Source organism: Geotrypetes seraphini, chromosome 1, assembly GCF_902459505.1.
Source record: "Geotrypetes seraphini chromosome 1, aGeoSer1.1, whole genome shotgun sequence".
Classification (NCBI taxonomy): Eukaryota; Metazoa; Chordata; class Amphibia; order Gymnophiona; family Dermophiidae; genus Geotrypetes; species Geotrypetes seraphini.
The window spans coordinates 189,353,304-189,370,258 of record NC_047084.1 but is presented as its reverse complement, the minus strand read 5'-3'; positions in this window follow the sequence as shown (position 1 = coordinate 189,370,258).

Here is a 16,955-nt window from a genome sequence, read left to right as displayed (position 1 = left end):
GCATCTCTCCTGCCACGATGGATCACTCCCCCCCACACACAACATCGGGGCAAGAGGGAGCCCAAGCCCTCTTGCCCCGCGGCAGCCGTGACCGCCCCGACATGATCGGGACAGGAGGGAGCCCAAGCCCTCCTGGCCTAGGCGACCTCCCTACCCTCCGACTTGATCGGGCCAGGAGGGAGCTAAAGCCCTCCTGGCCCAGGCGACCCCCCTACCCCTACCCCCACCCCCAGTACATGATGGGCAGGAGGGATCCCAGGCCCTCCTGCCCTCGACAACCCCCCCTCCCCCCAATGTCCGCCCCCCCCAGAACCCCCGATGGGCCTCCAGCTGACCCGTGACCCCCAGCTGACCCCACGACCCCCCCTCCCCACCCCCCTTCTCCATACCTTTGTTAGGTCGGCCGGACAAATGGGTGCCAAACCCGTCCATCCATCAGGCAGCCCAGAGAAGAATGGGGCTGGATTGACCCAGCCTAACCAAAGCCCCGCCTACTGATGGGGCCTAAGGCGCCTGGGCTGCCTGCTGGACAGACGGGGGGTTTGTCGAGGGCAGGAGGGCCTGGGATCCCTCCTGCCCGTAATGTAGTGGGGGGTGGGGGTAGTGGGTTCACCTGGGCCAGGAGGGCTTGGGCTCCCTCCTGGCCCGATCGAGTCGGGGGGGGGGGGGTCACGGCTGCCGCGGGGCAAAAGGACTTGGGCTCCCTCTTGCCCCGATCGTGTCGGGGTGTGGGGGGGGGGAGTTGGTGGTTTGACATGGCAGGAGGGCTTGGGCACCCTCCTGCCTGGATCGTTGTGTGTTGGGGGGGGGGGATTCTGTAACCGGTGTTGTTTTTGACAGACACCGGTTACAGAATCCAGCTTTTAGGTGAAGGACTGGCTCCTCCTTCGCCTAAAAGCCCTTCTGTTGGACGTTTGGGGCTTAGGCGTTTTTTTGTTTCATTATGGCTAAAAAGTGTAGGCGTGCTGTGGGTGTACTTTTAGACGTAGTGGAGATTGGGCGTTTAGGCAGAGGAAGGCCATAATCAAAACATGGACGTTTGTTTTGGTTATGGACACTTTCCCTGCTTCTGAGTTGAACGTTTAAGGACTTAGGCCAAAAGGGGACTTAGACGCTTTTTTTGATTATGCCCCTCCACTTGTATAAAGGCTTTGGACCAGATTCATTATAATATGCTAAAAATTGGGTGCTAGGGAAAAAAAACATCCAACAATATTCTATAGCGGATTCTCCAAGATGAGCACACTTTTTAGAACAGCATTTAGCTCCGATTCTAGCACCCAGGTTTGGTATTTACACCAAGTGATACAAGGCAGTAGACTGAGAAAAAATAAAGAAAGAAAGAAACATTAGAAAAAGATGTGAAACTTGGAATGCCCTCTAGAGATAATAGTGTCTAAACAATACTTGAGTTTAAGAGGGCATATGACAAGTAGAAAGGATCATTAATGGCTATTAGTGAGCAGAGCAGAGATATGAAGTGGCAATATATTTAGCAGTGGGTTCCAGGATAACATGAAATCTTAGAGGTCACAAAAGGTAGACATGTATCTATGGTGTGGGGTTATCTGATGCATTGAGAAGATAGAATTAAGCCTTTTTCAAGTCAGCCTTGTTTCAGTTGCCAAGACACCATACAAGCTCCATTTTATACTTAACTACAGTTTGGCCATTTATTCTGTGGATTCTTTTAAGGACTTCTGATGCAGGGTTTGTAGCCGAACCACTCTCTGTGTCGGGTCCGGGTTCAGGTTCCACTTGTTTGTTATTAAAGTATAATTTTCAACTTCAAGCTTTGGTCTTTCCTTTTTGTACATTCCATAAATAAAGCAGAGTGACAAGGGGAAGAGTGTGGCGCAGTGGCGCAGTGGTTAAAAGCTACAGCTTCAGCACTCTGAGGTTGTGAGTTCAAACCCATGCTGCTCCTTGTGACCCTGGGTAAGTCACTTAATCCCCCATTGCCCCAGGTACATTAGATAGATTGTAAGCCTGCCGGGACAGACAGGGAAAACTGCTTGAGTACCTGAATAAATGCATGTAAACCGTTCTGAGCTCCCCTGGGAGAACAATATAGAAAATTGAATAAATAAAATAAATAAATATTTCTGATCTTCTCCTTTTCTTCCTCCTTCCTATCCTTCTCAACCTATGGTCTATAGTTGTTGGGTTTTTTTAAGATCATAAATAAAACTAGCTTGTTGGTTTTGGTAGGAGAAAACATTAGCAGAGACAGGTGTTTAATCATAAAACAAGAAAAGATTGAATCACTATTATTCCAATGGTGGAGGAGCAGCTTGATAGTTAAAACAGGAGACTGAAAACTAGGGGGCGAGGGAGGCACTATTCAAAGCCTGTTTGTCCATTGAAATCCTTGTAAATTTGGCAAATAAATTTCACTCTTCATTGTCTCAGGAACAACTTAGATTGTAAGCCTTTACGGGTAGACAGGGGCACTTTAACCATCTATGGGTTCTTGAGCAAACTTTTGTAGATAGAGTCCCCTTGTCCAGCGGCATCCTCGCTCCTCCCCTACCAGGTTTAGTGGTCCAACTTCTTTAGCCTCCTGCTGGCCAAGCCTCTTTCTGCTGAAAGATAATGCAGCATAAAGGTGCAAACCCACAACCTAGGTCATGCTTTGTTGACTTTATTGGTTCCACACCTCAGAAACAGGAAGTCCTAAGAGGTGGGGCATGCAGACCTATCAGAGGTGAAGCCTAGGCAACAGTTCTATGCCTCTATACCATTTTTAAATGGAAATAGCAGGTTTGAAGAAAGTGGGTAAGGATGCTGCTGCTGCTGCTAGACCAGGGAGGGGAAGGAGTAGGAAGAAAGATGCTAGAATAGAGTATACAGATGCTAAGGATGGCTCATCCATGCAAAAGAATGAGGTTTACTATTTTAGTGAGAGATATTGAAGGCTAAAGAGTATGTTTTTTTCTTGTGATGCATTTGGGCATAAATGTGGCATAGTGTCATAGAAACATAAGAATAACCATACTGGGTCAGACCAATGGTCCATGTAGCCCAGTATTCAGCTTTCAACAATGACCAAGCCAGGCCATAGGTACCTGGTAGAAACCAAAATTGTAGCAACATCCATGCTATCAATCCCAGGGCAGGTTATGGCTTCCCCCATGTCTATCTCAATAACAGACTATGGACATTTCCTCCAGGAACTTGTCAAAATCTTTCTTATGCCCATATATGCTAACCATTGTTATCACATCCTCAGGCAATGAGTTCCAGAGCTTAACTGCTTGTTGAGTGAAAACATATTTACTTCAATTTGTTTTAAAAATATTTCCATGCAATTTCATTGAATGTCCCCTAATCTTTGTACTTTTTGAAAGCGTAAAAAATCAATTCACTTTTACCTATTTTATACCACTCAGGATTTTAGAGACCTCAATCATATCCCACATAAGCCATCTCTTTTCTTTTTTTTATTTATGAATTTTTGAAATTAAAATTCACAAATATCCACTTGCTAAAGAAACATGGAAAAATAAAACAAATACTTTTAGATCCAAAACATATCTTTTAGAAACAATATACTTCTCCTATAATAGATCACAACAGAAGATCTAGGAACGGAATCATTAAACATGTTAATCCAATAATAGTAATATTACATTTTTAAAGTAAGGCTATAACAAACACCAGCAGTATTTTTTATACATACCAAAACCCTGCAATAACCTCAAACCTTAAACTATTTTCTTAAGATCTATGAAAGCTTTCAATTGTTCAGGAACAAAAAAATATATATTGTAAACCTCCCAGGGATATCAAACATTTACAAGAATAAAGGAGCCTAAATGTGGTTCCCAAGTGCAAAGTCTCTTGCCTATAAGCAAGAAAAGATTTACAATGTTCTTGTGTTACTTTTGTAACATCTGCAAAAATCCAAATTTTTGAACCGAAGAAAAGAGATTTAGCGTTATGGAAATAACTTTTCATAAGATTGTTCAAATCTGCTCAAAGACAAAAAAAACAATTAAAGTAGCCCGCTGTGTAATTTCTTTAATTGATTGTTCCAATATAGTTGACAGATTTTAAGTCCAATTCCTGTTGTACTGAAGATTGAAAATGTTGTGTTACTGAATTATCATCAAGGGACTTTTTTTGAAGAGCCCCTAAATAAAATACCTTATTTAATGAGGGAATCATTTGAGAGGAAAAATGTAAAATATCTATAAGGTATTTTTTGAACATATCAACTAGTAGAATCGCTTGATCCCTAGGAAAATTCAGAACACACAAATTCAGTCTTCTGTTGAAATTCTCCAACTGTTCTATTTTCCTTCTAAACTGTGACATCTTTAATTAAGGTACTTTGACATTTTGAGGAGATGCTATATCAGTTTGGATTTCTTGATGTTTTATAGTAGTGTCCTGTTTAAAGTCCTCAAACTGATTCGAGGGTAATCTCCTTGGGAGCGTATGGATCTCCAGCATCCTGAAAATAATCTTGGCATCCTTCTGGTGGGGACACACCCTCACTTAGAGCGTCCTGTGACTGCTTCCCTGGCATCACCTGGCACTTCAATTTCAATCCCATTTCTAACGCTGGACAAGAAAGATGGATTAGTTCCGGAGGACAGAGTGTAACATGCCATCTCTTTTCTAAGTTGAATAACGCTAAGCTCTTTAGTCTTTCCTCATATGAAAGGAGTACCATTGCCTCTATCATTTTGTTTTCTCTTCTTTCCTAATTTTGCTATATATTTTTTCAGATACAATGACCAGAATTGAATGCAATACTCAATACAGAGGTATGATAATATTCTTTGTTTTACTTACCATCCATGTTCTAATAATTCCAAGCACCATGTTTGATTTTTTTTTTTTTTTTACAGTTGCAACACACTAGGCAGAAAATTTCAGTGTATTGTCTTTGATGACACCTAGATCTTTTTATTGGGTGCTGACTCCGTTGGACCTTAGCATCAGGTTAACTATAATTTTGATTAATTTTCTCAATGGTCATCTCTTTGTATTTGTCCCATATTGGTGGCAAAATTTATTTCAGTTTCCAAGATCTTTATTCAAATTTTCACAGTCCACATGTGTTTTGACACCTTTGAATAGTTTTGTGTTATCTGTAAGTTTAATCACCGTACTTGTTCTGATTTCCAGATCATTTAAAACAGCCCAGTATCTTGTTTCCAATAGAGGCCAATCCAGGTCACAAGTATCTGACAAAAACTCAAATAGCTGCAACATTCCATGCTACCAATCCCAGGGCAAACACTGGCTTCCTCTATGTCTCTCTCAATAACAGACTATGGACTTTTCCTTCAGGAATTTGTCCAAACATTTTTTAAACCCAGGTATGCTAACCTCTGTTACCTTATCCTGATGAAAAAATGAAGCCTGCAGAGGGGGCTGCTAGCTAGTCTTATTGACAAGTAAATGTCTTCACTTGCACTTATGAATGGATTTCAGCATCATAGATCACGTTACATATTTTAAACTTAACTATTTCAATTCCCAACACTAAATTGCATACACATTTATGAAATAAACCATCTGTAATTTAAGATCCTTCAAGAGGTAGGGTCTTATAATTTAAACCTGATTAGACATAAAGGTCCTGACTCTATAAACCAGTGTCCTGTAGACTTCTTGCTTTCATAATTTCATGTATAAAGAACTGCAATCCTGTCTAGTGTAGGTTTCCCACTTCACTTGTTCATTGCTTACAGTCACTTCATAACTGTGTGGCAAGATTTTATGTAAAGTAAAGAGGTGGGATCATGTGACTACACAGCTTATTCGCCTTCACTGGCTGTCTCCCTACAGTATATATATATAAATTTAAATTACACTACCTGACTCATAAGGCATTACGTACTATACACCATTATAACTGTCTTCTATCAGAATTCTGTGCAATCCTTCATGGGCTTTAAGATCTATGGACTCCAACTGCTTAGTTTTACTGTTGTTCAGCAAACTCACCATGAAAAAACCCGGTCATCAGCTTACTGTTTTTGATCTCCTACTCTTTGGAATACTTTGCCTCCCAATCTCCATTCTGAATTTAGCTTTTCTCAATTCAAGATGTAATTGAAAACCTACCGTATAAACTCAAATATAAGTTGATCCGAATACAAGTTGAGACCCCCATTTTTCCACCAAAAAAGGAGGAAAAATGGATGGGAGTTTAATATTCAAGTGCCCTGCTAGGTTCTGCACCCCCTCCCTCCCCTGCAAGGCTCTGCACCTAGCCCTTTTCCCTCCCTATTTTGCCAGGCTCTACACCCAGCCTCCCCCCCCTCACTCCCTGCCAGTCCCTGTGCCCTGTACCATCTCTCTCCCTTCTGATGTCTTGCAAAACTCCACCGGGTCTGCCACAGGATCCAGTAGTCCAGTAGTGGGCTGGGATACGAAGGATTCCATGTCTCCTGTCCCAACTGAATCCAAACCCCCCCCCACCCCCTCCCACAGTAGCTAATCAGCCAGCGGCCTCGAACAGAGCAGGAGGGCAGGAAGGTCTCCCCTGCTCCATGCACCGGCTGGCTACCAGGGACCCAAAAGGTAGGTGGGGGAGGTGGGAGGGAAGGGTGTGGTTTAGAGAATGACATGGTGGCAGTTACCCGTGGCTAGCTGCAGGTAGCCGCGGGTAACCCACCGAAATGGTGGGAAGGGAAAAGTGCTCACTGCAGGCATGGGGACAAGGCCATCCACTACTTGTCCGTTGATTAGATTGTAAGCTCTATTGAGCATGTTTTAATGTACAGTGCTTCATATGTCTAGCAATGTTATAGAGATGATAAATAGTAGTAGTGGTAGCAGCAGCAGTAGTAGTGGTATATCTGTTTCTATCTCATATCAAATTATCTCTGAAAGAGTGACATTCTCTGTCCTATCAAAAACAGGTGTTCCTTTTCTGTAATTTTGATTTTATTGTAAACCACCTTGATCCTTGTGCAGTAATGATGGGTTATCAAAATTTAAATAAACACAAACCACTGGAGCAGTATATGCCATTCAATGGCCTTAACCCAATGTTTATATTGGCAAGCTAATCCATCCTCTTGACTGTTTGTTGGAATATGAATGAACGTCTGACCCTCTAGTTACACATTGTCAGAATTTGCAATATGAATTTTCAGAAGTGATTTCCAGATGACTCCCACATATGCAAAAGGATGATCTGGCCAAAATACTGTTACAAGTTGAATAGTGGTAAATTTATCAAATACATTCATTTGAACTTAAAGGTTTGAACTCTGAGATGGATTTGTCAGTACTTGTATAATGGTCAGGTTGATGCTTGAAACATCAGGACCACTCATTCACAGCTTTGTATCAATGGTCTATCCGTGTTATATGTCTCTATTGCAGCTGCTTTGGAAGAATTACAACTGATAGCGGGCGATTTGTTAATGAGAAAAAGGCTTCAGCATATGACAGCTTGTGATGTCAAAGGCTGACCATTTAAACCTGCCAATATTGTGAGCATGGTGGACTCCCTTTTGTCTGATACAAGATGGGGCAGTGACCTCTATGGTTGTTTGAGAGAATGCAAGCTTCAGATAAGCTTTTGCTGCTGTAATTCAAATGCAAGTTCAAGATAAGCTGTGATAAACCCAATAAATTTCCCTTGAGGCAGGCTTTATGCCAAAACATCTGGAAGATGATAGAATCAATTTTGGGATTACAGAGCAAACAATTATTAGCATGCATTGACATGCTTATACTGATGTGAATTGAACTTGCTTCAGAGAAAGAGCATATAAGGAAAAGCTTTATAAAATGATGCTTATGTAAATGATTTATGCTATACTACCACATTATACTTTAACTTCACATGTGGCATAATTGACACCCTAACATCCTTCATATGTGACACTATAAACACATGAAAGTTCAAGTTCAATTTATTTGATATACCACATTTTCCAGATAAATCTATCCACTGTACCTATTGAACTTACTATTTTTGGATTAATTATAAGGAGTAGCTTTTGGGAATTCATTAGTTTATCAAACCACTATGTCCACATACTTTATTATTTGAATTCTCATTTTGTTGTGCTCTGCTCAGTGCAGGAAGTTCATCTTTACAGTGGGGTCAATATTTAAAAGGATTTAACCAAGAGAGAGATAGGGACTTCTCTCTCGATAAACTATATTAAACTGGCCATGTCTGGATATTCAGCAATACAAAACCAGGTAGTGCCACTGTATATCCCCCTCTGACTGCCCAGTTAACTTCCAGGATATCTCACTAACCTACATATTCAATGCTGGAGGCCAGGCACTTGCTCGCATTGAATATCCAGGGTTAATTCAGACTATGCTGCAAGCTGAATACCAGACTCGGTGAGTTTTGGCATTCCAATATAAGGGTCTTATTCTATATATTGCGCCCAAAAAAATCAGCACCAACTAGATTTATTTTGTCTTTGGGACTTCCCAAATATATGATTAGGGCTCTTCAGATTGCTTAAAACGCCACAGCATATCTGATTTCTGGAACTTCTCATTTGACCATATTACTCTAGGGTTAAAAGAATTATACTGATTACCCATTCAATTCAGGATTTCATTTAATATTGCTGTTTAAAGCTTTAAATTATATGTTTCCAGTTTGACATCAATCTGCTAACAAGGGACTATGTGATGCACCTTCCTTTAGACACATTAAATTAGACAGGTACAGAGAAAGAATGTTTATTATTGCCGGACCTGTGTTTTGAAATTCTCTACCTTTTCATGTTAGAGAAGTAGACTTATTTCTGAGCCTTTTTGTTCATAGAAACATAGAACATGCTGGCAGATAAAGGCCAAATGGCCCATCTAGTCTGCCCATCCACAGTAATCATGCAGACCTATACTTAATTGTCTATAATTTTAAAGAATTGAAATTCCTGAGCATATTTTTTTATGTTTTTATTTTAATATTTGTATTTTGATTTGTCTGTTTTAATTATGTTTTTGAATTGTAAGCCACCCAGAATAGTAGACGGTGTGTGATAGAAATTTTTAAAAATAAATGCATTTGTGCGATTCCATAAAAGGTACCTTATAGAATCATGATAACTGCCAGTATATGTCAACTTTTAGGTCAAGGAGAAACAAGCTTAAATCCCTGCACTTGGCTCCCTTTTATCAAGATGCGTTAGGGTTTTTAATCACTGGCCGCTGTGGTAAAAGCTCCAAAGCTCATAAAAAGGGGGGGGGGGATTAATTTGTGTATGTATCAGGTGTATTCTTTAACAGTGCACATAAATTCTAGGAACACTCATGATTTGCCCATGTTCCTCCCCACATGCTCCCTTTTCAGATTTGGTTCACAGCACTTTATGGAATATATCAATAACGTTATGTGTTACTTTAATTAGTTCCAATTAGTCTCAGTTATAAGGTGTTACTTTGCCAACTATCAGCATCAGTTAGGCTTGTTAACCCTTTCAGGACCATAAGGATCGTAGGCCAATTTTTGTGGTTTTGACGACATTTTTATGGTAAAAAGGGCTTGCAGATGCCAAAAAAATTGAATTTTTTTTGTGAAATATCATTATTTTTATTTAAAAAAATCACACTTCTGGCTTATGGACAGTGTGGCAAGTGAATCTTCTCGTCAATCTGGCAACGACGCTAATGAATGAATGTCGGAACCAGTTTGTTTACATAAAGGCAGTATCATATGGAATCCGTACATATCAAATTTAGAACTGTAGACTATCCCAATCAAAATTTATAGGATTTTAAAGTTATGGGACAAATATGTCCCTTGGTCCTGAAAGGGTTAAACAATTAAGTTGTATGCACTGATTTGCACACACAAGTGTGGTGCAGTCATTGAAAGTTATAACCTCAGCACCCTGGGGTTGTGGGGTTGTGGCCCTATTTTACAAAGGCACGCTAAGAGTTTTAGCGTGGATTTAGCACGTGCTAAATCAACATGTACGCTAACACATCCATAGGATAACAAGCACGCGTTGGCATTTAGCGTGTGTTTAGCACGTGCTAAAAAGCTTAGTGCACCTTTGTAAAAGAGGGGGTTAATCTCTGTGCTACACAGAGGGCTGATTTCTTTTCAGTATTCTAAAGCATCGACTTAGTTAGATATACTTCTCAATGTCATCTTTAATGATGGCAAATACAACTTCTACTAAAGCTAGTAAATACGATCTGAATTTCAGCATAACAATGGTGTTAAAGTAGTACAAAATGGAGCTGCTGTACCCTGTATCCTCACGCACTCTGAGATCAACTGATCAAAAACTTCTTTTTATCCCCTCTATCAAAGACTTCTACAATACACGCAAAGTAAATTTCGCAGTAACTGCCCCTACCCTCTGGAATTCCCTGCCACAGCAACTCCGCGACGAATCACGACTCGACAAATTTAAGACAGATTTTAAAACTTTTTTATTTCGTGATGCTTTCGCTAACACTTAGAGCCATCATTCCTTTTTTTTTTTTTTTTAATTCTATTCATCAATAATAACCGCTTTCTTTAAAGCGTCCCTCTCCATTATATTTTATCCTAACCCCACTATCTCCATTTTTCTTCTCAAATATGTAACTTCACCCTCCCTTCCCTTCTATCCTCACTGTCTAGTTCGTCTGGTAATGTTATTTGTATATACACAATACCTTTTTTTTTAGTTTCTTTTAGTTTCTCTTTCTTTTAAATATATTGTTAACCAGCCAGATATTAATTTGATGGTTGGTATATCAAAATTAATAAAACTTGAAACTTGAAGCCTACAAAAAAGGCAGGGTGTAGCAATGGAGACAAACATGTAAGAACTGTGTTCAATCAAAACAGTGCTAAAGCAACAACTTACCATAAGAATAGCCTTACTGGGTCAGACCAATGGTCCATCAAACCCAATAGACCGTTGTCACGGTGGCCAATCCAGGTCACCAGTACCTGGTCAAAACCCAAGGAGTAGCAATATTCCCTGCTACCGATTCAGGGCAAGCAGAGGCTTCCCCCACCCCCTCCGTGAAGTTGCCCAGCAGGAGGGATGCTCACTCACTCCCACCACCACCCTCGAACCCCCTTTCCCCTGCAAATGTCCGCAGCAAGAAAGATGCCCACTCTATCCTGCCACCACTCCTGAAACCCCTGACAAATCCCCTGGCAGTAGGGATGCCCACTCCCTCCTGCTGCCCTCCCCTGTAGCTCCCCCCCCACCCAGCAACACTCCTTCTAGAGCCCCCCACCTGTAGACCCTCCAGCATACCCCCTAACCAGTAGACCCCTCCATGGTACCCTTCAACTCCCCTCCCCCACACCCTCCCATACCTTTTAAGGTGAAAGTCTGACTGGTCCAGTCCAGTCATTATTAAGATAGACTTTGGAAATTCACTGCTAATTCCTAGGATAAGCAGCATATCATAAAATGTTTTACTCTTTGGGTTGACCACTGCTTGTGACCTGCGTTAGGCACTGTTCGGTCTGTCTCAGTATGGCAGCTCTTATGCTCTTTGCTAAAACAGTAAGAATTAGGGGCATAGTTAACAAAGTGGGCTACCATTAAGGCATGTTATTTAACCACTAACTTGTGTCATTTTATGCAATGAACCCTAATTACCCAGAACTTGAGTTAACAACAAAATAAACATAAATGTTAACACCTTTTTACCTTGCTACCACAAAAGCCTCTGCTCAGTCTGAAAAAAATATGTGCACACACAGGTTAGATGTGCATAATTATATTAGCATAACAGTTGGGTAGGTTTTATATGAACCTTGTAGTTATGCGCATAAATAATTCTAAAACTGCCCTCATTGTTTCCAAGAAATAAACCAATTCTGGATATTCAGCCAGCTTTGGGCTGAACAGTGACTGACTGATACCAGCACCAAGACCTAGTGTTCAATGCTGTGCTGTTTCTGATGACTACCACTAACTGGTTCTTCAATACACCTCCTTAGATCGTAAATTCTCAAATTCTGAATGATGACTTCTTATTTGTATATTTATTTATTTATTCCACCAAAGTTCCTCAGTGAGCCACACTTGAACTCTCAACAAGAGAGCCTGTGTGGTGACTATCCTCATCAGAACTTAAAGACCGGTGTTTAATCTGTATCTAATTTATTTTTGTAAGGTTTATTTTATGCAATTTTTAATTTCTTAATTAAAGTGCCAGTGCTTATTCTTAAAAACAATTTTTTAAATATTCATAGATTGAAACTTAGCTTTAGAATCATTGCTGTTTCATTCCCCACCAGTGCGTTTCATTCTTCTTCAGGGTCGAGGAAAGTACTGCAAAAAACAATACCTCCCCTGTCCCTCCATTCCTCTAGGGTATACATATTCAGAGATTCCAGTCTCTCCTCATACATTTTCTGGCGCAAGACTCCTATCATTTTTGTTGCCCTCCTGGACCGCTTCAAGTCTTCTTACGTCCTTCGCCAGATACGGTCTCCAAAACTGAACACAATACTCCAAGTGGGGCCTCGCCAATGGCCTGTACAGGGACATCAACACTTTTTTCCTTCTACTGGCTACGCCTCTCTTTATACAGCCCAGCATCCTTCTGGCAGCAGCCACCGCCTTTTCACACTGTTTTTTCACCTTTAGATCTTCAGACACTATCACCCCAAGGTCACTCTCCCCGTCCGTGTATATCAGCTTCTCACCTCCCAGCATATACGGTTACTTCGGATTATTAATCCCCAAATGCATTACTCTGCATTTCTTTGCGTTGAATTTTAGTTGTCAGACACTAGACCATTCCTCTAACTTTTGCAGATCCTTTTTCATATTTTCTATTCCCTCTTCAGTGTCTACTCTGTTACAAATCTTGATATCATCTGCCAAAAGGCACACTTTTCCTTCTAACCCTTCAGCAATGTCACTCACAAACATGTTGAACAGGATCGGCCCCAGCACCGAACCCTGAGGGACTCCACTACTCATCTTTCCTTCCTCCGAACGACTTCCATTAACCACCACCCTCTGGCATCTGTCTGACAGCCAGTTCCTAACCCAGTTCACCACTTTGGGTTCTAACTTCAGCCCTTCAAGTTTGTTCAAGAGCATCCTATGAGGAACCGTATCAAAGGCTTTGCTGAAATCCAAGTAAATTACATCTAGCATATGTCCTCGATCCAGCTCTCCGGTCACCCAATCAAAAAATTCAATCAGGTTCGTTTGGCACGATTTACCTTTTGTATAACCATGTTGCCTCGAATTCTGTAACCCATTAGATTCAAGGAAGTACACTATCCTTTCTTTCAGCAACACTTCCATTATTTTTCCAATAACTGAAGTGAGGCTCACCGGCCTGTAGTTTCCCGCTTCATCCCTGTGACCACTTTTATGAATAGGGACCACATCCGCTCTCCTCCAATCCCCAGGAATCACTCCCGTCTCCAGAGATTTGTTGAACAAGTTTTTAATAGGACTCGCCAGAACATCTCTGAGCTCCCTTAGTATCCCTTAGTATCCATCGCTTTGTCCACCTTCAGTTTTTCAAGTTGCTCATAAACACTCTCCTCCGGGCGTAGAATCTATTCCATTTTCTCGTGTAACTTTGCCAGACAATCTCGGTCCTTCTCCAGGATTTTCTTCTGTGAACACCGAACAGAAGTATTTGTTTAGCACATTTGCTTTTTCCTCATCACTCTCCACATATCAGTTCCCAGCATCTTTTAGTTTAGCAATTCCATTTTTCATCTTCCTCCTTTCACTAATATATCTAAAAAAAATTTGTCTCCCTTTTTTACATTTTTAGCCATTTGTTCTTCCATCTGTGCTTTCGCCAGACGTATCTCTCTCTTGGCTTCTTTCAGTTTCACCTTGTAGTCCTTTCTGCACTCCTCTTCTTGGGGTTTTTTATATTTCACGAATTTAGCACACACTAATTCTCTGAACGTGCATTAGAGGTGCATTAAACCTTAATGCTGCTTGATTAATATTATTCCCCCCTCAAAAAAAAAATTTCTAGCATCACAAGATATAAATCTATCTCTAGCAAATATAAGCAAATGGTGACTAGTAAAACAAATTAATTAAAAATGTGGTCCCTATTAGAATTACTGTACCTCGTGGCATATTTCTAGATTAATTGTCATTCTAACTAGGTATTTAATAGATAGATCATTAAAAAAATATCTTACATCCCAAAACCAACATTTCTTACTGCAAAAATATAGTTTCAAAATCCAGTTATAATTTGGTTTCACGGCAAAGATAAACAAAAGGTTAGAACCAAAGATCTCTTCTCACTGTGAAGCATCTAGGACATGAGTGATATTTAAACTGTCAAGTGACAGCTATCCCTCTGAAACACTTTCCCACTATATGTCATTGCTTTTCCGGAATGACTGTAATAAATTATGGTGACTGAGTGAACTGCATCCCCTCTAAGTTTGAGCATATCTAATCATTCATTTTTTAAGTAGATCACTTTGGGTAAAATAGAAAACCTTAGGGAATTTTTCAACCTCAAATTAAAGTGTCTGGCTTGATTTTTGACATGAATAAATTAGTTATCCTTAGGCATGTCTAAACTTGAAACTTATATTGATTCAGCACATTCACCAAAATCTCAATTTTTCTTCTGTCTGTTATAACCCAAAACTAGGACTGGACTTGTCTTTGTAACATGAACACAAGAGGAAGTCCTAGACTAGGAAGAGTTGCCAAAGTGCTGAGAGTGTATATAGGAGGTAATTCAAAAACTTGGTCCCTCAAATTAGGTGTAATAGGTGACAAATCTATTATGGCACCAAAGACATTATAGAATATGGGGCTCATAATTTTTTTTTTTTTTTTTAAACCTTTCTAAAAGTGGCCTAAATCGGTACTTGGATGATCAAAAAGACAGATCATCCAAGTATCGATAATCAAAGCTAGGTTTAGCCTTTACCTTGCCTCTGAACGCCTAGAGCGAAAAGAGGTATTTTTAGAGAAGGGGAAAGGGCGGGAGGTGGGCCGACTTAGACTTAGTTGTTCTGAAAGTATAATCAAAAGTCTAGGAGATACGTTTTGACTTAGACCAAGTCAAAACAGGTATAAATTCTGAATAGGGGCCACTGTGGGGGGCACCTTCGGCAGGAGGGCTTGGGATCTTTCCTGCCGGTTTTCATGGGGATGGGGGTGGGGTTCGGGTGCCGTCTACAGCAGGAGGGTTTGGGATCCCTCCTGCCAGTATTGTTGGGGTGTGTGTCAGGGGGCCATCTTCGGCAGGAGGGGGGTGTCACAATCGCGATTGCGGCAGAAGAGATTAGGAATCTCTACTGCCGCGATCATTGAGGTGGGGAGAGGGCAGTTACAGGATTCTGTAACCAGCATTGTTTTTTGACAGACGCCGTTTACAGAATCCTGCTTTTAGGCGAAGGACTGGCCTCTCCTTCACCTAAAAGGTCTGGGTTTGGGACTTGGGAGATTTTTTGGTCGGGAATGTGGTGTATGGATAGATATAGTGGCAGTCTGGGCTAGTAGATTGCTGAACGTGCAGGTAGGCTATTCTGAAAAAAAAAAAAAATCAATTTTGATTTTTTTTTTTTTAATGGACATTTCCATGCTGCCAACTTCAGCGTCTACTGACTTAGGCCAAAAGGGGACTTAGATTTTTATTATTATTATTATTTTGCTCCTATAAACCCACTTTGCTCACTTATGCTAGGTTATTCTATAAGTTGAGCTTTTATTATATTTTTATTACGTTTAAACTATTGATATATTTATATTATGTATTGCACTAACAAAATTTCATGTCTATCTGTGTTGTTACTTATTTATATGTTTGTATTGATCTTTTTATATTTGTTTAATAAGTGATTAATTTTATAAATTGCTACACAAAATAAGGAAGCACACTTCAATCTGCTGAGGGTGTGACATATTTATAGCAATTTAGAAAAAACAACCTCAAAAACTCAACAAGCAAAGAGAGCAGAAAAACTGCCCAAATGAGCTACGCTTTTCTGGAGCACAGAAAACTATCATTGGCTGGTGTTGCCAGAAAAAAAAAAAGCGTGCAACTAAAAAATTTTTGTTGTTTTGAAAATCGTCTAATTATACATCCTGACGATCTGATCTTCCAAGTCGCTAAATCGTTCATCTTTATACCATATTTTCGTCCAACTTTTCGTCTAAGTCCAAAATGCCTAGAACAAGCCCTGCTGGACGTGGGAGGGGTCTGCAAAGTGATGGACTGCACACCCAGACATGCCATCTAAATAGTGGGGTACCTTACAGGGCACTGCTGTGAACTTCACAAAAAGGGTGCCATGGATTCTCCTCACCACAGCTCCCTTATAGGTGACGGTGAGCCCCCCCAAACCACCTCCAGAATCCCCTAGACCCACTTATCTACCACCCCAATAGCCCTTATGGCTGCAGGAGCCACTTATATGCCAGTAAAAAAGGGTTTTGGGGGTGTATAGGGGAGTGCACATGTTTAAGTATCAATGCAGTGATTAAAGGGGCTTATGGGCATGAGTCCTCATCACCATGAGTCCCTAACCCACTCCCAAGATGGCTTAAACAGCCTCTGTGCTGGACGACTAGGCTTTCCTATGCCAGGCAGCCAGTTGATGATGGTCTGGAGGCTGAATTTTAAAGATGTAATTAATATTTTTATGGGGGGTGGGATTATGAGCCCCATAGCTCATTTGGGCAGTTTTTCTGCTTTCTTTGCTTGTTGAGTCTTTGAGGCTATTTTTCTATATAGAAGAATACCAGATTCATCTGGTGTGATATAACATTAGCTGAGCTGATATCACTTGCTGATAATATTTATTGGATGGTGGTGTGGGTAAAATGGGGGAGGGTGCAGAGGGTGAGGGGAATATATGAGGTGATGTCAAGGGTCTGTAGAATAAAGATTGATAAGTTTATAAGAGGAGGTAAGAAAGGGTTAATAGACAGAGCTTGTAAGAAAGAAAAAGGATTAGGGAGGTTTCTAAGGTGATGGTTTCTAAGGGATTGGTTGGATGTTGTGGCAGGCTGGAGTAAGTTCTGTGA